Here is a 21,443-nt window from a genome sequence, read left to right on the forward strand (position 1 = left end):
TTAGCCAGAGAGTAGTGGTCTGGATTGGGTCAGGAGTCTGCACTGAAGATGGATAACCCTGATTAACATTTGATTTCAAGGGCAAGGAGTAGTGGTATGGTGTTACAGCCTTTGTTTGGGGTGTGGAATGACATTAGGGTCTAGATTGCCAGACCCAGAAAGGAAGAGGTTGTCACATAGGGGTGGTGAATGTGAAAGTCCCCCCGAGAAAGGTAGGCAGGAATCACCTCCTGGCCACCTACCTCATAAAAGGGATTGTTGCATCACTCGCCTATGCTGTCGGCTAAAGGTGCTCAGAAGGCACGAAGTGCTGATACACCTAAAACCCACAAATAGCACTCCCAGGGAGTACAATAATGTGTGGAGGGAACAAATCAAATAATGACTAGGACACCTTTTTGCTAAGAAAATTTTGGGAGCAATGTATTCCCAAAGGAAGAGCAGTGATGGTGGCCCAATCCCAGTGCACGTTACAAACAGGATCACCACTCACAGAGAATTTTTCTTTCCCCCCGGGGGGCAATATGCAGGTTGTGGAAGCATGGTTCCCTGAACAGCGATTGAACCCGTGCCCTTCTAGGGAAAGCACGGAGTCCTAACCACTGGACAGTCATGGAAGTCTGTACAGTGAATTTTTACATAAGAACTAACAAAAGACTGAGTAAAAGCAGGTCTTTTAATGATCACCATACCCTAGGATTTCAAAATAACTACACTCCTAAAACATTCTTCCCCAATAAAGTCTTTTGTTAGTCCAAATTCTACAAATTTATCATGGTTTAAAGAAAGAGTACGAGATATTTAATTTGGTGTTAAATTTCATTTTGAAATGTTTCAAAAGGGCCAAGGAATAGTCAAACAATTATGGAGGTACATAAGGCAGTCTCTGACCATAAGAATCCTGCGTGTCTTCAGAAAGCTTTTTAGAAACAACTAAAACACAGAGTTTCACCATAGGCATCAAACGAGTTGAGTTCAGATTTTAACTCAACGATATGTTATCTTTTATCTGGACTGCAGCTCCCTAATTACATCTTTCTGGCACTCTAACTCTTGGGAGACCCCAGTGATGATTCACAGTCAGTCACTGAATGTGATTTAAAATCAATAAAAGTGAAAGACCCCCTGGGTGTGCTGTCCTTTCTTTCCGTTTTTTCTTTTTTTGAGTTCTTTTTTTCTAAATTCATTTATTTTGATTTGAGGCTAATTACGTTGCAATATTGTAGTGGTTTTTGCCATACATTGACATGAATCAGCCTTGGGTGTCCATGGGTTCCCCATCCTGAATCCCCCCTCCCACCTCCCTCCCCATCCCATGCCTCAGGGTCATCCCAGTGCACCAGCCCTGAGCACCTAGTCTCATGCATCAAACCTGGACTGGTGATCTGGTTCACATAGAATAATATACATGTTTCAATGCTCTTCTCTCAAATCATCCTACCCTCGCCTTCTCCCACGGAGTCCAAAAGACTCTTCTATACATCTGTGTCTCTTTTGCTCTCTCGCATATAGGGTCATCATTGCCATCTTTCTAAATTCCATATATATGTGTTTGTGTACTGTATTGGCGTGTTTCTTTCTGACGTCCTTCACTCAGTATAATAGGCTCCCGTTTCATCCACCTCTTTCGAACTGATTCAAACGTATTCTTTGTAATGGATGAGGTACATTCCATTGTGTATATGTACACCAGCTTTCTTATCCTTTAGTCAGCTGATGGACTTCTAGGTTGCTTCCGTGTCCTGGCTATTATTAACAGTGCTGCGATGAACATTGGGGTACCCGTGACTCTTTCAATTCTGGTGTCCTCTGTGTGCATGCCCAGCAGTGGGATTCCTGGGTCATATGGCAGTTCTATTTTCAGTTTTTTAAGGAGTCTCCACACTATTCTCCGTAGTGGCTGTACTCGATTGCATTCCCACCAACAAAGTGAGAGGGTTCCCTTTTCTCCACACCCTCTCCAGCATTTATTGTTTGTAGACTTTTGGGTAACAGCCATTCTGACCAGCGTGAAAGGGTACCTCAAGGTCGTCTGGATTTGCATTTCTCTGATAATGAGTGATGTTGAGCATCTCTTCATGTGTTTGTTAGCCATCTGTATGACTTCTTTGGAGAAATGTCTGTTTAGTTCATCAGCCCGTTTTTTGAATTGGTCATTTCTTGGTCTGCAATTGAGCTGTGGGAGCAGCTTTTATATTTTTGAGATTATTTCTTCGTCAGCTGCTTTGTTTGCTCTTACTTCCTCCCATTCTGAAGGCTGTCTTTTCACCTTGCTTATACTTTCCTTTGTTGTGCAAAAGCTTTTGAATTTAATTTGGCCCTATTCATTTACTTGTGCTATTTTGCTATACAATTTGGTCCTGTTCATTTATTTCCATTACTCTGAGAGGTGGGTCATAGAGTATCCTGCTGTGATTTATGTCAGAGTGTGTTTTGCCTATGTTTGCCTCTAGGAGTTTTATAGTTTCTGGTCTTAAGTTTCGATCTTTAATCCATTTTGAATTTATTTTGTGTATGGTGTTAGACAGTGTTCTAGTTTCATTCTTTTACTAGTGGTTGACCATTTTTCCCAGCACCTCTTCTTTAAGAGGTTGTCTTTTCTCCATTGTCTATTCTTGCCTCCTTTGTCAAATATAAGGTGTCCATAGGCGCGTGGATTTATCTCTGGGCTTTCTATTTTGTTCCCTTGATCTGTATTTCTGCCTCTGTGCCAGTATCATACTGTTTTTTTTTTTTGTTTTTTTTTTTTTTTCAGTTGTCCTAGTACCATTTATTAAAGGACCCATCCCTTCCCTATGGACTTAATATGTTTGTTGTTCAGTCACTTAAGTTGTGTCTGAGTCTTTGTGACCTCGTGGACTGCAATTCACCAGGCTTCCCTGTCCTTCACTATTTCCCTAATTTTGCTCAAACTCATGTCCATTGAGTCGGTAATGCCATCTGATCATCTCATCCTCTATTGTCCCCTTGTCCTCTTGCCTTCAATCTTTCCCAGCATGAGACTTTTTGCTAATGAGTCAGTTCTTCGCATCAGGTGGCCAAAGTATCGCAGCTTCAACTTCAGCATCATTCCTTCCAATGAATATTCAGTGTTCATTTCCTTTAGAATTGACTGGTTTGATCTCCTTGCTGTCCAAGGGAGTCTCAAGAATCTTCTCCATCTCCACAACTTGAAAGCATCCATTCTTCAGTGCTCAGTATTCTTTATGGTCCAACTCTCAGATCCATACATAGCTACTGGAAAAACCATAGCTTTAACTATATGAATCTTTGTTGGCAAGTGATGTCTCTGCTTTTTAATTCATTGTCTAGGTTTGTCATAACTTTTCTTCCAAGGAGCAGCATCTTTTAATTTCATGGCTGCAGTCACTGTCTGTAGTGATTTTAGAGCCCAAGAAAAGAAAATCTGTCACTGTTTCCACTTTTTCTCCTCTATTTGCCATGAAGTGATGGGACCAGATGCCATGATCTTAGTTTTTTGAATGTTGAGTTTTAAGCCAGCCTTTTGACTCTCCCCTTTCACCTTCATCATGAGGCTCTTTAGTTCCTCTTCACTTTCTGCCATTAGAGTGGTTTCATCTGCACATCTAAGGTTGTTGGTATGTCTCCTGACAATCTTGATTCCAGCTTGTGATTCATCCAGCCTGGCTTTTTGCATGATGTATGCTGCATATAAGTTAAACAAGCAGGGTGACAATATACAGCCTTGACATAATTCTTCCCCAATTTGGAACCAGTTTGTTATTCCATGTTCAGTTTTAACTGTTGCTTCTTGACCTGCATAGAGGTTTCTCAGGAGGCAGGTAAGGTGAACTGGTATTCCCATCTCTTGAAGAATTTTCCAGTTTGCTGTGAGCCACACAGTCAAAGGTTTAGTGTAGTCAATGAAGCAGAAGTAGATGTTTTTCTGTAATTCCTTTGCTTTTTCTATGAGCCAGTTTATACTGTTTTGATGACTGTAGCTTTGTAATAGAGCCTGAAGTCAGGTAGGTTGATTCCTCCAGTTCCATTCTTCTTTGGCAAGGTTGCTTTGGGCTATTCCAGGTTTTCTGTATTTCCATACAAACTGTGAAGCTATTTGTTCTAGTTCTGTGAAAAATACCATTGGTAGCTTGATAGGGATTGCATTGAATCTATAGATTGCTTTGTGCTGTGTACTCATTTTCACTATATTGATCATTCTGATCCATGAACATGGTATATTTCTCCATCTATCTGTGTGATCTTTGATTTCTTTCATCAGTGCTTTACAGTTTTCTATGTATTGGTCTTTTCTTGGATCATCCAAACAGCAAGAGAGTTCAGAAAAAACATCTATTTCTGCTTTATTGACTATGCCGAAGCCTTTTACTGTGTGGACCACAATAAACTGTGGAAAATTCTGGAAGAGACGGGAATACCAGACCACCTGACCTGCCTCTTGAGAAACTTGTATGCATTTCAGGAAGGAACAGTTAGAGGTGGACATGGAACAGCAGCCTGGTTCCAAATAGGAAAAGGAGTATGTCAAGGCCGTATATTGTGCCCCGACTCATTTATCTTCTATGCAGTGTACAACATGAGAAACGCTGGGCTGGAAGAAGCACACGCTGGACTCAAGATTGCCGGGAGAAATATCAATAACCTCAGATATGCAGATGACACCACCCTTATGGCAGAACGTGAAGAGGAACTAAAAAGGCTCTGCATGAAAGTGAAAGAGGAGAGTGAAAAAGTTGGCTTAAAACTCAACATTCAGAAAACGCAGATCATGGCATCTGGTCCCATCACTTCATGGGACATAGACGGGGAAACAGTGGAACCAGTGTCAGGCTTTCTTCTTTGGGCTCCAAAACCACTGCAGATGGTGACTGCTGCCATGAAAGGGAAAGACGCTTACTCCTTGGAAGAAAACTATGATCCACCTAGACAGTGTATTAAAAGGAAGAGACATTACTTTACCGACAAAGGTCCATATGTCAAAGCTAAGTTTTCCCAACAGTCATCAGGTATGCATGGGAGAGTTGGACCATAAAGAAAGCTGAGCACTGAAGAACTGATGGTTTTGAACTGTGGTGTTGGGGAAGACTCTCGAGAGTCCCTTGGATTGCAAGGAAATCAATGCAGTCAATGCTAGAGGAAATCAGTCCTGAATATTCATTGGAAGGACTAATGCTGAAGCTCCAATACTTTGGCCATCTGAGGCAAAGACTGGCTCCTTGGAAAAGACCCTGATGCAGGGAAAGATTGAAGGCCTGAGGAGAAGGGGACGTCAAAGGATGAGATGGTTGGATGGCATCACCATCTTGATGGGCTTGAATTTTAAGCAAGCTCTGGGAGTTGGTGATGGACAGTGAAGCCTGATGTGCTGCACACAATAGGGTCTCAGAGAGTCAGAATTGACTGAGCCATTGAACGGAACTGATTGCAATTGGGAAAGTATTTTGAGCACAGATCCTGACATGTCTGAAAGTAGAACAGAAAAAGAAGTTTGTTTAACATGGAAATATGAGAAGGGTCAGCAGGAACTCTGTGTGTGTGTGTGTGTGTGTGTGTGTGTGTGTGTGTGTGTGATGGGGCAGGTAGGAGGATGGATGAGCAGACAGCATGATGGGGCTGTTTTACAGCAAATGTTTCTCTCTGATAGTGAGCTGATTCTCAGAATGAGCTCTTAAGGGAGACAGAAAACTTTGAATCTTAGCGCTTGCTCAAGTTTGGGCGAAAGCTGAAGTTCAGAGGAGAGAAGCTTGGCTAAAGTTTAGCCAAGCCGAGTCATCGTGTATTTTATGGATAATTGTGAGCAGTTGGCCAGTCTCTGCCGTTGTTTAAGAGAGGCAAAGTCTGTCCTTAGACAATACCGTTGTTATTCAAATTGCAAGTCCATGTGCCTGACGCAGAAGGAGGCCCATCAAAACTTAACCTTAAAGTTTGGAACAGAGAAAGTTGATTAAAGATTCATACAAGGAGATGGGTGGTTCATGCCCTAAGACCCCAAAGTTAGTAAAAGTTTTCAGTAAGTGCATGTACAATTAAATGTTAGGGAGAGTGGTGGTAAGTTGCTGCAGACTTCTTGGTGTCATACCCTTTGTGCTTAAGGTTAGGTCATGGTCAGGTAATGAGGTTCCTATAAACCTGTACTAGATGAATGTTATTCTCTGTCCTGACAAGAAAGGGCAGTCTCAAGGCACAGCTTTCACCCTGCAATGTCCCAGTGCTGGTTAACGGGAAGCAGATCTCAGCCAGCAGCTCCTTCAGTGCCATGTTTCCACACTCTGCCCAGCCGTCATCCCTGACGGAGACAGGCATCCAACATAATAGGTCCTCAGTTTCCGTCCTCAGGGCATCCATATGGGGAGACCAGTTCTCACAGTCTGAGACCCAGATAGAAAACCACTGCTAGTAGGTCGCAGCGACAGGGATGCGGGAGAGGTACACTGCTCCTCAAGGCTTTGGCCAAGGCTAGTGGAGGGCCTTAGTGAGGGCTATGGAGGGCTACAACATCTAGTCCCCAGTGTATTCCCTGGGCGCTCCAGCTCACCCAATGGCCCAAATCTGCGTGAGCTCCAGGGCCTCCAGAATGAGGCCTGAATCTGCCTCTTATCTCAGTCTCCTCCTCATGACCGCCACACCACCCTTGACTTAATCACTTTCCCTATGGCCCCCTCATTGATAGTAAGTAACCTGTGGGCAGGGCCCACTGTGGTGCTGACCAACAGCTAAGCAGGACAACTAATGGTCACTCATTGACAGTTGGCTGCTTGTGAATGGGGCCCTCTGAGGCACCAAGCAATGTTTGAACAGCACCTGTTGCCTAGGGACAGGATGGCTTGAAATGAAGCACACCAATGGCTTCCTGTTAAGGGCTGTGCTCATCCTGCTCTGTTACACTGCAAAGAGTAGAAGAATCACTGTGAATTTAAGGTTTGTCAAAGGAGTTTTCAGGGTGGGCTGGACTTCACAATCTTGTGGGCTTTGAACTATTTATACTATATGCTGAGCATGTGATCAAGTGGCAGCTGTTGGAGAGGCATAGAGGTGACAGCACTGGTGACAGCTAGGCCTGGGAATATAATGAAAAGTATGATATGCAAAAGTCAACTAATTATGTGAAATCAAATCTGAGGTCGGAAATGAGTCAATCAAAAAGATTCCAGCACACTGGACCCAAAGTGTCCTTATGTAACAGAGCACAGCCCTTCGCAGGTAGCCATTGCTGTGCCTTATTACTCTGCATCCTGTTACTAGGCAACAGGGCTTGCTCTTCCATTGGTCAGTGCCTCATGGACCCCACCCACAAGCAACCAACTATCACTGAGCTACCTGCAGGTACTTGTCCTGCTCAGCTCTTGGTCAGGCCTGCAATGGGCCCTACCTACTGATAACTGACAAGGAGGGATGACTGGGGAAATGATTTAGTCAAGACTCAGTGGAAGAGTGGTGAACTGATTTTGACTTTGAGCACTTTCCTTAAAAAAAAAAAAATAATAATAATAATCAGGAATGTATTTCTGATAGATGGAGCAAGTTGAGTTTCCTTGCTGAATATGAGAGTTGAAGTGTCCCAACAAAATTTAGTGGAGGAGACATGTAGAAGTGTCTTTGTTCTGATGTGTACTCTGAGGGAGACTGTGTATTAAACTTTGGGCAACAGACTGAGCATTCACCAAGTCTGGGGGTCGTTAAAGCTCATGACAGGAGATCAAACACCCAACCTGTTCTTAATTACCCTTTGCCACCTTAAGTGCTTGCTCTTAAGTTCCTTAAGCCCCTCAGGAACCCCCAACAGGCAGAAGGTGGGCTAGAGATGAAGTGATTACTCTGAAAGGCTGAAGTGGGACAGAAAGGGTTTGGCAGATGTTTTCAGAGGGATGAAGGAGGCAGGAGTGTTGAAGTGGCACATATAAGTCAAAGGATAAAGGGAACTGAAAGGAAGTTTGAAGGTCATGAGGAGAAACACCATGGCCCTGAATCACCACTGCCCAGAATCAGACACACAGAGGTGTCATCAGTGGAGAAGTTATAAAATGGCCTCCCTCAGCATCCACTAGCCCATGTTGATGGGCACAGTGGTACATTGTGATGTCTAAGCCCCCCAAGATGCTATTGGCTGGGGTGGTGCCTAACTGACAAATCAGATTGAAGGGTGTGGCTCCTCATTGTCCTGAAAGGGTATAAATAGGGAGACCAGAGGCAGAGATTCTAGGTTAGGCCACTTCTTGGCATCATCCTGACTAAGGGAATCAGGAACCCACGGCAGTCAAGAAGAGTTACAAGGCGGTTTGCCTCAAGGATGAATGGACAAAAGAAGACCCTTTGTCAACGGAGGTACCGAGGCAGTGTGAAAGTAAGATGATTCCAACTAAGCTCCCCATGTTCTCCATTGACTTGGCTGCCCCAAACCTCTACCCACCCTTGCCTGGCACAAAAGCCCTCATGAGCCCACATCCCTTTTTCATGAAATCTCCCTTCCAACTCCGCTTTTTTCTTTCCTAAAGTCTCATACCCTTGTCTTGTCTTTCCAGGCACGAACTATGACCATGAGGGTCAGAAGACCTCTTCAAGGAACCTTGAGAAAGAAAATCCGACCATATGCCACTCAGTCGAAGAAGGTGAAGACAACCAGAAAACCCAACTGTTTTCTCCGTTCCTGTGCACGTAAGAAACTGAATCAAAGCCGTAAAAGGTACCAAAATATGAGGCGGGATCAAAGAAGGAGGCAGAATCCAAAGAGAAGATAAGCTCAGCCGCCCCAGAATAAGAGACCCTGGAGAAGTACAAGCTGGGCAGCCAGTAACTGACTCGAAAAGGTCAGACAGTGTAGAACTGTGCCTCCAGAGGTCTGCTTTCGTAGAAATGGCCAACCAAGGAAAGACTCTCACACTAACATAGTAAACTGATGGCTGCAATTACAATAAACATCAAATGGGGAAAAGATATTTGCGTGTGTGTGAATTTTCTGATGGAAGGGAGGGAAAGAAGAGAAGAGGTGGGCACTGGAGATGGGAGGGATATGGGGTCCCGAGAGGTTGGGGAACAGACCCTCGGGTCCCCAGTTAGCCAGAGAGTAGTGGTCTGGATTGGGTCAGGAGTCTGCACTGAAGATGGATAACCCTGATTAACATTTGATTTCAAGGGCAAGGAGTAGTGGTATGGTGTTACAGCCTTTGTTTGGGGTGTGGAATGACATTAGGGTCTAGATTGCCAGACCCAGAAAGGAAGAGGTTGTCACATAGGGGTGGTGAATGTGAAAGTCCCCCCGAGAAAGGTAGGCAGGAATCACCTCCTGGCCACCTACCTCATAAAAGGGATTGTTGCATCACTCACCTATGCTGTCGGCTAAAGGTGCTCAGAAGGCACGAAGTGCTGATACACCTAAAACCCACAAATAGCACTCCCAGGGAGTACAATAATGTGTGGAGGGAACAAATCAAATAATGACTAGGACACCTTTTTGCTAAGAAAATTTTGGGAGCAATGTATTCCCAAAGGAAGAGCAGTGATGGTGGCCCAATCCCAGTGCACGTTACAAACAGGATCACCACTCACAGAGAATTTTTCTTTCCCCCCGGGGGGCAATATGCAGGTTGTGGAAGCATGGTTCCCTGAACAGCGATTGAACCCGTGCCCTTCTAGGGAAAGCACAGAGTCCTAACCACTGGACAGTCATGGAAGTCTGTACAGTGAATTTTTACATAAGAACTAACAAAAGACTGAGTAAAAGCTGGTCTTTTAATGATCACCATACCCTAGGATTTCAAAATAACTACACTCTTAAAACATTCTTCCCCAATAAAGTCTTTTGTTAGTCCAAATTCTACAAGTTTATCATGGTTTAAAAGGAAGAGTACGAGATATATAAGTTGGTGTGAACTTTCATTTTGAAATGTTTTAAAAGGTCCAAGGAATAGTCAAACAATTATGGAGATACATAAGGCAGTCTCTGACCATAAGAATCCTGCGTGTCTTCAGAAAGCTTTTTAGAAACAACTAAAACACAGAGTTTCACCATAGGCATCAAACGAGTTGAGTTCAGATTTTAACTCAACGATATGTTATCTTTTATCTGGACTGCAGCTCCCTAATTACATCTTTCTGGCACTCTAACTCCTGGGAGACCCCAGTGATGATTCACAGTCAGTCACTGAATGTGATTTAAAATCAATAAAAGTGAAAGACCCCCTGGGTGTGCTGTCCTTTCTTTCCGTTTTTTCTTTTTTTGAGTTCTTTTTTTCTAAATTCATTTATTTTTATTTGAGGCTAATTACTTTGCAATATTGTAGTGGTTTTTGCCATACATTGACATGAATCAGCCCTGGGTGTCCATGGGTTCCCCATCCTGAATCCCCCCTCCCACCTCCCTCCCCATCCCATGCCTCAGGGTCATCCCAGTGCACCAGCCCTGAGCACCTAGTCTCATGCATCAAACCTGGACTGGTGATCTGGTTCACATAGAATAATAAACATGTTTCAATGCTCTTCTCTCAAATCATCCTACCCTCGCCTTCTCCCACGGAGTCCAAAAGACTCTTCTATACATCTGTGTCTCTTTTGCTCTCTCGCATATAGGGTCATCATTGCCATCTTTCTAAATTCCATATATATGTGTTTGTGTACTGTATTGGCGTGTTTCTTTCTGACGTCCTTCACTCAGTATAATAGGCTCCCATTTCATGCACCTCTTTCGAACTGATTCAAACGTATTCTTTGTAATGGATGAGGTACATTCCATTGTGTATATGTACACCAGCTTTCTTATCCTTTAGTCAGCTGATGGACTTCTAGGTTGCTTCCGTGTCCTGGCTATTATTAACAGTGCTGCGATGAACATTGGGGTACCCGTGACTCTTTCAATTCTGGTGTCCTCTGTGTGCATGCCCAGCAGTGGGATTCCTGGGTCATATGGCAGTTCTATTTTCAGTTTTTTAAGGAGTCTCCACACTATTCTCTGTAGTGGCTGTACTCGATTGCATTCCCACCAACAAAGTGAGAGGGTTCCCTTTTTTCCACACCCTCTCCAGCATTTATTGTTTGTAGACTTTTGGGTAACAGCCATTCTGACCAGCGTGAAAGGGTACCTCAAGGTCGTCTGGATTTGCATTTCTCTGATAATAAGTGATGTTGAGCATCTCTTCATGTGTTTGTTAGCCATCTGTATGACTTCTTTGGAGAAATGTCTGTTTAGTTCATCGGCCCGTTTTTTGAATTGGTCATTTCTTGGTCTGCAATTGAGCTGTGGGAGCAGCTTTTATATTTTTGAGATTATTTCTTCGTCAGCTGCTTTGTTTGCTCTTACTTCCTCCCATTCTGAAGGCTGTCTTTTCACCTTGCTTATACTTTCCTTTGTTGTGCAAAAGCTTTTGAATTTAATTTGGCCCTATTCATTTACTTGTGCTATTTTGCTATACAATTTGGTCCTGTTCATTTATTTCCATTACTCTGAGAGGTGGGTCATAGAGTATCCTGCTGTGATTTATGTCAGAGTGTGTTTTGCCTATGTTTGCCTCTAGGAGTTTTATAGTTTCTGGTCTTAAGTTTCGATCTTTAATCCATTTTGAATTTATTTTGTGTATGGTGTTAGACAGTGTTCTAGTTTCATTCTTTTACTAGTGGTTGACCATTTTTCCCAGCACCTCTTCTTAAAGAGGTTGTCTTTTCTCCATTGTCTATTCTTGCCTCCTTTGTCAAATATAAGGTGTCCATAGGCGCGTGGATTTATTTCTGGGCTTTCTATTTTGTTCCCTTGATCTGTATTTCTGCCTCTGTGCCAGTATCATACTGTTTTTTTTTTGTTTTTTTTTTTTTGTTGTTTTTTTTTTTTTTTTCAGTTGTCCTAGTACCATTTATTAAAGGACCCATCCCTTCCCTATGGACTTAATATGTTTGTTGTTCAGTCACTTAAGTTGTGTCTGAGTCTTTGTGACCTCGTGGACTGCAATTCACCAGGCTTCCCTGTCCTTCACTATTTCCCTAATTTTGCTCAAACTCATGTCCATTGAGTCGGTAATGCCATCTGATCATCTCATCCTCTATTGTCCCCTTGTCCTCTTGCCTTCAATCTTTCCCAGCTTGAGACTTTTTGCTAATGAGTCAGTTCTTCGCATCAGGTGGCCAAAGTATCGCAGCTTCAACTTCAGCATCATTCCTTGCAATGAATATTCAGTGTTCATTTCCTTTAGAATTGACTGGTTTGACCTCCTTGCTGTCCAAGGGAGTCTCAAGAATCTTCTCCATCTCCACAACTTGAAAGCATCCATTCTTCAGTGCTCAGTATTCTTTATGGTCCAACTCTCAGATCCATACATAGCTACTGGAAAAACCATAGCTTTAACTATATGAATCTTTGTTGGCAAGTGATGTCTCTGCTTTTTAATTCATTGTCTAGGTTTGTCATAACTTTTCTTCCAAGGAGCAGCATCTTTTAATTTCATGGCTGCAGTCACTGTCTGTAGTGATTTTAGAGCCCAAGAAAAGAAAATCTGTCACTGTTTCCACTTTTTCTCCTCTATTTGCCATGAAGTGATGGGACCAGATGCCATGATCTTAGTTTTTTGAATGTTGAGTTTTAAGCCAGCCTTTTGACTCTCCCCTTTCACCTTCATCATGAGGCTCTTTAGTTCCTCTTCACTTTCTGCCATTAGAGTGGTTTCATCTGCACATCTAAGGTTGTTGGTATGTCTCCTGACAATCTTGATTCCAGCTTGTGATTCATCCAGCCTGGCTTTTTGCATGATGTATGCTGCATATAAGTTAAATAATCAGGGTGACAATATACAGCCTTGACATAATTCTTCCCCAATTTGGAACCAGTTTGTTATTCCATGTTCAGTTTTAACTGTTGCTTCTTGACCTGCATAGAGGTTTCTCAGGAGGCAGGTAAGGTGAACTGGTATTCCCATCTCTTGAAGAATTTTCCAGTTTGCTGTGAGCCACACAGTCAAAGGTTTAGTGTAGTCAATGAAGCAGAAGTAGATGTTTTTCTGTAATTCCTTTGCTTTTTCTATGAGCCAGTTTATACTGTTTTGATGACTGTAGCTTTGTAATAGAGCCTGAAGTCAGGTAGGTTGATTCCTCCAGTTCCATTCTTCTTTGGCAAGGTTGCTTTGGGCTATTCCAGGTTTTCTGTATTTCCATACAAACTGTGAAGCTATTTGTTCTAGTTCTGTGAAAAATACCATTGGTAGCTTGATAGGGATTGCATTGAATCTATAGATTGCTTTGTGCTGTGTACTCATTTTCACTATATTGATCATTCTGATCCATGAACATGGTATATTTCTCCATCTATCTGTGTGATCTTTGATTTCTTTCATCAGTGCTTTACAGTTTTCTATGTATTGGTCTTTTCTTGGATCATCCAAACAGCAAGAGAGTTCAGAAAAAACATCTATTTCTGCTTTATTGACTATGCCGAAGCCTTTTACTGTGTGGACCACAATAAACTGTGGAAAATTCTGGAAGAGACGGGAATACCAGACCACCTGACCTGCCTCTTGAGAAACTTGTATGCATTTCAGGAAGAAACAGTTAGAGGTGGACATGGAACAACAGCCTGGTTCCAAATAGGAAAAGGAGTATGTCAAGGCCGTATATTGTGCCCCGACTCATTTATCTTCTATGCAGTGTACAACATGAGAAACGCTGGGCTGGAAGAAGCACACGCTGGACTCAAGATTGCCGGGAGAAATATCAGTAACCTCAGATATGCAGATGACACCACCCTTATGGCAGAAAGTGAAGAGGAACTAAAAAGGCTCTGCATGAAAGTGAAAGAGGAGAGTGAAAAAGTTGGCTTAAAACTCAACATTCAGAAAACGCAGATCATGGCATCTGGTCCCATCACTTCATGGGACATAGACGGGGAAACAGTGGAACCAGTGTCAGGCTTTCTTCTTTGGGCTCCAAAACCACTGCAGATGGTGACTGCTGCCATGAAAGGGAAAGACGCTTACTCCTTGGAAGAAAACTATGATCCACCTAGACAGTGTATTAAAAGGAAGAGACATTACTTTACCGACAAAGGTCCATATGTCAAAGCTAAGTTTTCCCAACAGTCATCAGGTATGCATGGGAGAGTTGGACCATAAAGAAAGCTGAGCACTGAAGAACTGATGGTTTTGAACTGTGGTGTTGGGGAAGACTCTCGAGAGTCCCTTGGATTGCAAGGAAATCAATGCAGTCAATGCTAGAGGAAATCAGTCCTGAATATTCATTGAAAGGACTAATGCTGAAGCTCCAATACTTTGGCCATCTGAGGCAAAGACTGGCTCATTGGAAAAGACCCTGATGCAGGGAAAGATTGAAGGCCAGAGGAGAAGGGGACGTCAAAGGATGAGATGGTTGGATGGCATCACCATCTTGATGGGCTTGAATTTTAAGCAAGCTCTGGGAGTTGGTGATGGACAGTGAAGCCTGATGTGCTGCACACAATAGGGTCTCAGAGAGTCAGAATTGACTGAGCCATTGAACGGAACTGATTTCAATTGGGAAAGTATTTTGAGCACAGATCCTGACATGTCTGAAATAGAACAGAAAAAGAAGTTTGTTTAACATGGAAATATGAGAAGGGTCAGCAGGAACTCTGTGTGTGTGTGTGTGTGTGTGTGTGTGTGTGTGTGTGTGTGATGGGGCAGGTAGGAGGATGGATGAGCAGACAGCATGATGGGGCTGTTTTACAGCAATTGTTTCTCTCTGATAGTGAGCTCATTCTCAGAATGAGCTCTTAAGGGAGACAGAAAACTTTGAATCTTAGCGCTTGCTCAAGTTTGGGCGAAAGCTGAAGTTCAGAGGAGAGAAGCTTGGCTAAAGTTTAGCCAAGCCGAGTCATCGTGTATTTTATGGATAATTGTGAGCAGTTGGCCAGTCTCTGCCGTTGTTTAAGAGAGGCAAAGTCTGTCCTTAGACAATACCGTTGTTATTCAAATTGCAAGTCCATGTGCCTGACGCAGAAGGAGGCCCATCAAAACTTAACCTTAAAGTTTGGAACAGAGAAAGTTGATTAAAGATTCATACAAGGAGATGGGTGGTTCATGCCCTAAGACCCCAAAGTTAGTAAAAGTTTTCAGTAAGTGCATGTACAATTAAATGTTAGGGAGAGTGGTGGTAAGTTGCTGCAGACTTCTTGGTGTCATACCCTTTGTGCTTAAGGTTAGGTCATGGTCAGGTAATGAGGTTCCTATAAACCTGTACTAGATGAATGTTATTCTCTGTCCTGACAAGAAAGGGCAGTCTCAAGGCACAGCTTTCACCCTGCAATGTCCCAGTGCTGGTTAAGGGGAAGCAGATCTCAGCCAGCAGCTCCTTCAGTGCCAGGTTCCCACACTCTGCCCAGCCGTCATCCCTGACGGAGACAGGCATCCAACATAATAGGTCCTCAGTTTCCGTCCTCAGGGCATCCATATGGGGAGACCAGTTCTCACAGTCTGAGACCCAGATAGAAAACCACTGCTAGTAGGTCGCAGCGACAGGGATGCGGGAGAGGTACACTGCTCCTCAAGGCTTTGGCCAAGGCTAGTGGAGGGCCTTAGTGAGGGCTATGGAGGGCTACAACATCTAGTCCCCAGTGTATTCCCTGGGCCCTCCAGCTCACCCACTGGCCGAAATCTGCGTGAGCTCCAGGGCCTCTAGAATGAGGCCTGAATCTGCCTCTTATCTCAGTCTCCTCCTGATGACCGCCACACCACCCTTGACTTAATCACTTTCCCTATGGCCCCCTCATTGATAGTAAGTAACCTGTGGGCAGGGCCCACTGTGGTGCTGACCAACAGCTAAGCAGGACAACTAATGGTCACTCATTGACAGTTGGCTGCTTGTGAATGGGGCCCTCTGAGGCACCAAGCAATGTTTGAACAGCACCTGTTGCCTAGGGACAGGATGGCTTGAAATGAAGCACACCAATGGCTTCCTGTTAAGGGCTGTGCTCATCCTGCTCTGTTACACTGCAAAGAGTAGAAGAATCACTGTGAATTTAAGGTTTGTCAAAGGAGTTTTCAGGGTGGGCTGGACTTCACAATCTTGTGGGCTTTGAACTATTTATACTATATGCTGAGCATGTGATCAAGTGGCAGCTGTTGGAGAGGCATAGAGGTGACAGCACTGGTGACAGCTAGGCCTGGGAATATAATGAAAAGTATGATATGCAAAAGTCAACTAATTATGTGAAATCAAATATGAGGTCGGAAATGAGTCAATCAAAAAGATTCCAGCACACTGGACCCAAAGTGTCCTTATGTAACAGAGCACAGCCCTTCGCAGGTAGCCATTGCTGTGCCTTATTACTCTGCATCCTGTTACTAGGCAACAGGGCTTGCTCTTCCATTGGTCAGTGCCTCATGGACCCCACCCACAAGCAACCAACTATCACTGAGCTACCTGCAGGTACTTGTCCTGCTCAGCTCTTGGTCAGGCCTGCAATGGGCCCTACCTACTGATAACTGACAAGGAGGGATGACTGGGGAAATGATTTAGTCAAGACTCAGTGGAAGAGTGGTGAACTGATTTTGACTTTGAGCACTTTCCTTAAAAAAAAAAAATAATAATAATAATAATCAGGAATGTATTTCTGATAGATGGAGCAAGTTGAGTTTCCTTGCTGAATATGAGAGTTGAAGTGTCCCAACAAAATTTAGTGGAGGAGACATGTAGAAGTGTCTTTGTTCTGATGTGTACTCTGAGGGAGACTGTGTATTAAACTTTGGGCAACAGACTGAGCATTCACCAAGTCTGGGGGTCGTTAAAGCTCATGACAGGAGATCAAACACCCAACCTGTTCTTAATTACCCTTTGCCACCTTAAGTGCTTGCTCTTAAGTTCCTTAAGCCCCTCAGGAACCCCCAACAGGCAGAAGGTGGGCTAGAGATGAAGTGATTACTCTGAGAGGCTGAAGTGGGACAGAAAGGGTTTGGCAGATGTTTTCAGAGGGACGAAGGAGGCAGGAGTGTTGAAGTGGCACATATAAGTCAAAGGATAAAGGGAACTGAAAGGAAGTTTGAAGGTCATGAGGAGAAACACCATGGCCCTGAATCACCACTGCCCAGAATCAGACACACAGAGGTGTCATCAGTGGAGAAGTTATAAAATGGCCTCCCTCAGCATCCACTAGCCCATGTTGATGGGCACAGTGGTACATTGTGATGTCTAAGCCCCCCAAGATGCTATTGGCTGGGGTGGTGCCTAACTGACCAATCAGATTGAAGGGTGTGGCTCCTCATTGTCCTGAAAGGGTATAAATAGGGAGACCAGAGGCAGAGATTCTAGGTTAGGCCACTTCTTGGCCTCATCCTGACTAAGGGAATCAGGAACCCACGGCAGTCAAGAAGAGTTACAAGGCGGTTTGCCTCAAGGATGAATGGACAAAAGAAGACCCTTTGTCAACGGAGGTACCGAGGCAGTGTGAAAGTAAGATGATTCCAACTAAGCTCCCCATGTTCTCCATTGACTTGGCTGCCCCAAACCTCTACCCACCCTTGCCTGGCACAAAAGCCCTCATGAGCCCACATCCCTTTTTCATGAAATCTCCCTTCCAACTCCGCTTTTTTCTTTCCTAAAGTCTCATACCCTTGTCTTGTCTTTCCAGGCACGAAATATGACCATGAGGGTCAGAAGACCTCTTCAAGGAACCTTGAGAAAGAAAATCCGACCATATGCCACTCAGTCGAAGAAGGTGAAGACAACCAGAAAACCCAACTGTTTTCTCCGTTCCTGTGCACGTAAGAAACTGAATCAAAGCCGTAAAAGGTACCAAAATATGAGGCGGGATCAAAGAAGGAGGCAGAATCCAAAGAGAAGATAAGCTCAGCCGCCCCAGAATAAGAGACCCTGGAGAAGTACAAGCTGGGCAGCCAGTAACTGACTCGAAAAGGTCAGACAGTGTAGAACTGTGCCTCCAGAGGTCTGCTTTCGTAGAAATGGCCAACCAAGGAAAGACTCTCACACTAACATAGTAAACTGATGGCTGCAATTACAATAAACATCAAATGGGGAAAAGATATTTGCGTGTGTGTGAATTTTCTGATGGAAGGGAGGGAAAGAAGAGAAGAGGTGGGCACTGGAGATGGGAGGGATATGGGGTCCCGAGAGGTTGGGGAACAGACCCTCGGGTCCCCAGTTAGCCAGAGAGTAGTGGTCTGGATTGGGTCAGGAGTCTGCACTGAAGATGGATAACCCTGATTAACATTTGATTTCAAGGGCAAGGAGTAGTGGTATGGTGTTACAGCCTTTGTTTGGGGTGTGGAATGACATTAGGGTCTAGATTGCCAGACCCAGAAAGGAAGAGGTTGTCACATAGGGGTGGTGAATGTGAAAGTCCCCCCGAGAAAGGTAGGCAGGAATCACCTCCTGGCCACCTACCTCATAAAAGGGATTGTTGCATCACTCACCTATGCTGTCGGCTAAAGGTGCTCAGAAGGCACGAAGTGCTGATACACCTAAAACCCACAAATAGCACTCCCAGGGAGTACAATAATGTTTGGAGGGAACAAACCAAATAATGACTAAGACACCTTTTTGCTAAGAAAATTTTGGGAGCAATGTATTCCCAAAGGAAGAGCAGTGATGGTGGCCCAATCCCAGTGCACGTTACAAACAGGATCACCACTCACAGAGAATTTTTCTTTCCCCCCGGGGGGCAATATGCAGGTTGTGGAAGCATGGTTCCCTGAACAGCGATTGAACCCGTGCCCTTCTAGGGAAAGCCCAGAGTCCTAACCACTGGACAGTCATGGAAGTCTGTACAGTGAATTTTTACATAAGAACTAACAAAAGACTGAGTAAAAGCTGGTCTTTTAATGATCACCATACCCTAGGATTTCAAAATAACTACACTCCTAAAACATTCTTCCCCAATAAAGTCTTTTGTTAGTCCAAATTCTACAAATTTATCATGGTTTAAAGAAAGAGTACGAGATATTTAATTTGGTGTTAAATTTCATTTTGAAATGTTTCAAAAGGGCCAAGGAATAGTCAAACAATTATGGAGGTACATAAGGCAGTCTCTGACCATAAGAATCCTGCGTGTCTTCAGAAAGCTTTTTAGAAACAACTAAAACACAGAGTTTCACCATAGGCATCAAACGAGTTGAGTTCAGATTTTAACTCAAGGATATGTTATCTTTTATCTGGACTGCAGCTCCCTAATTACATCTTTCTGGCACTCTAACTCTTGGGAGACCCCAGTGATGATTCACAGTCAGTCACTGAATGTGATTTAAAATCAATAAAAGTGAAAGACCCCCTGGGTGTGCTGTCCTTTCTTTCCGTTTTTTCTTTTTTTGAGTTCTTTTTTTCTAAATTCATTTATTTTGATTTGAGGCTAATTACGTTGCAATATTGTAGTGGTTTTTGCCATACATTGACATGAATCAGCCTTGGGTGTCCATGGGTTCCCCATCCTGAATCCCCCCTCCCACCTCCCTCCCCATCCCATGCCTCAGGGTCATCCCAGTGCACCAGCCCTGAGCACCTAGTCTCATGCATCAAACCTGGTCTGGTGATCTGGTTCACATAGAATAATATACATGTTTCAATGCTCTTCTCTCAAATCATCCTACCCTCCCCTTCTCCCACGGAGTCCAAAAGACTCTTCTATACATCTGTGTCTCTTTTGCTCTCTCGCATATAGGGTCATCATTGCCATCTTTCTAAATTCCATATATATGTGTTTGTGTACTGTATTGGCGTGTTTCTTTCTGACGTCCTTCACTCAGGATAATAGGCTCCCGTTTCATCCACCTCTTTTGAACTGATTCAAACGTATTCTTTGTAATGGATGAGGTACATTCCATTGTGTATATGTACACCAGCTTTCTTATCCTTTAGTCAGCTGATGGACTTCTAGGTTGCTTCCGTGTCCTGGCTATTATTAACAGTGCTGCGATGAACATTGGGGTACCCGTGACTCTTTCAATTCTGGTGTCCTCTGTGTGCATGCCCAGCAGTGGGATTCCTGGGTCATATGGCAGTTCTATTTTCAGTTTTTTAAGGAGTCTCCACACTATTCTCCGTAGTGGCTGTACTCGATTGCATTCCCACCAACAAAGTGAGAGGGTTCCCTTTTCTCCACACCCTCTCCAGCATTTATTGTTTGTAGACTTTTGGGTAACAGCCATTCTGACCAGCGTGAAAGGGTACCTCAAGGTCGTCTGGATTTGCATTTCTCTGATAATGAGTGATGTTGAGCATCTCTTCATGTGTTTGTTAGCCATCTGTATGACTTCTTTGGAGAAATGTCTGTTTAGTTCATCAGCCCGTTTTTTGAATTGGTCATTTCTTGGTCTGCAATTGAGCTGTGGGAGCAGCTTTTATATTTTTGAGATTATTTCTTCGTCAGCTGCTTTGTTTGCTCTTACTTCCTCCCATTCTGAAGGCTGTCTTTTCACCTTGCTTATACTTTCCTTTGTTGTGCAAAAGGTTTTGAATTTAATTTGGCCCTATTCATTTACTTGTGCTATTTTGCTATACAATTTGGTCCTGTTCATTTATTTCCATTACTCTGAGAGGTGGGTCATAGAGTATCCTGCTGTGATTTATGTCAGAGTGTGTTTTGCCTATGTTTGCCTCTAGGAGTTTTATAGTTTCTGGTCTTAAGTTTCGATCTTTAATCCATTTTGAATTTATTTTGTGTATGGTGTTAGACAGTGTTCTAGTTTCATTCTTTTACTAGTGGTTGACCATTTTTCCCAGCACCTCTTCTTAAAGAGGTTGTCTTTTCTCCATTGTCTATTCTTGCCTCCTTTGTCAAATATAAGGTGTCCATAGGCGCGTGGATTTATCTCTGGGCTTTCTATTTTGTTCCCTTGATCTGTATTTCTGCCTCTGTGCCAGTATCATACTGTTTTTTTTTTGTTTGTTTGTTTTTTTTTTTTTTTTTTTTTTTTTTTTTTTTCAGTTGTCCTAGTACCATTTATTAAAGGACCCATCCCTTCCCTATGGACTTAATATGTTTGTTGTTCAGTCACTTAAGTTGTGTCTGAGTCTTTGTGACCTCGTGGACTGCAATTCACCAGGCTTCCCTGTCCTTCACTATTTCCCTAATTTTGCTCAAACTCATGTCCATTGAGTCGGTAATGCCATCTGATCATCTCATCCTCTATTGTCCCCTTGTCCTCTTGCCTTCAATCTTTCCCAGCATGAGACTTTTTGCTAATGAGTCAGTTCTTCGCATCAGGTGGCCAAAGTATCGCAGCTTCAACTTCAGCATCATTCCTTCCAATGAATATTCAGTGTTCATTTCCTTTAGAATTGACTGGTTTGATCTCCTTGCTGTCCAAGGGAGTCTCAAGAATCTTCTCCATCTCCACAACTTGAAAGCATCCATTCTTCAGTGCTCAGTATTCTTTATGGTCCAACTCTCAGATCCATACATAGCTACTGGAAAAACCATAGCTTTAACTATATGAATCTTTGTTGGCAAGTGATGTCTCTGCTTTTTAATTCATTGTCTAGGTTTGTCATAACTTTTCTTCCAAGGA

The sequence above is a fragment of the Bubalus kerabau genome, chromosome X (assembly GCF_029407905.1).
Source record: "Bubalus kerabau isolate K-KA32 ecotype Philippines breed swamp buffalo chromosome X, PCC_UOA_SB_1v2, whole genome shotgun sequence".
Taxonomy (NCBI): Eukaryota; Metazoa; Chordata; class Mammalia; order Artiodactyla; family Bovidae; genus Bubalus; species Bubalus kerabau.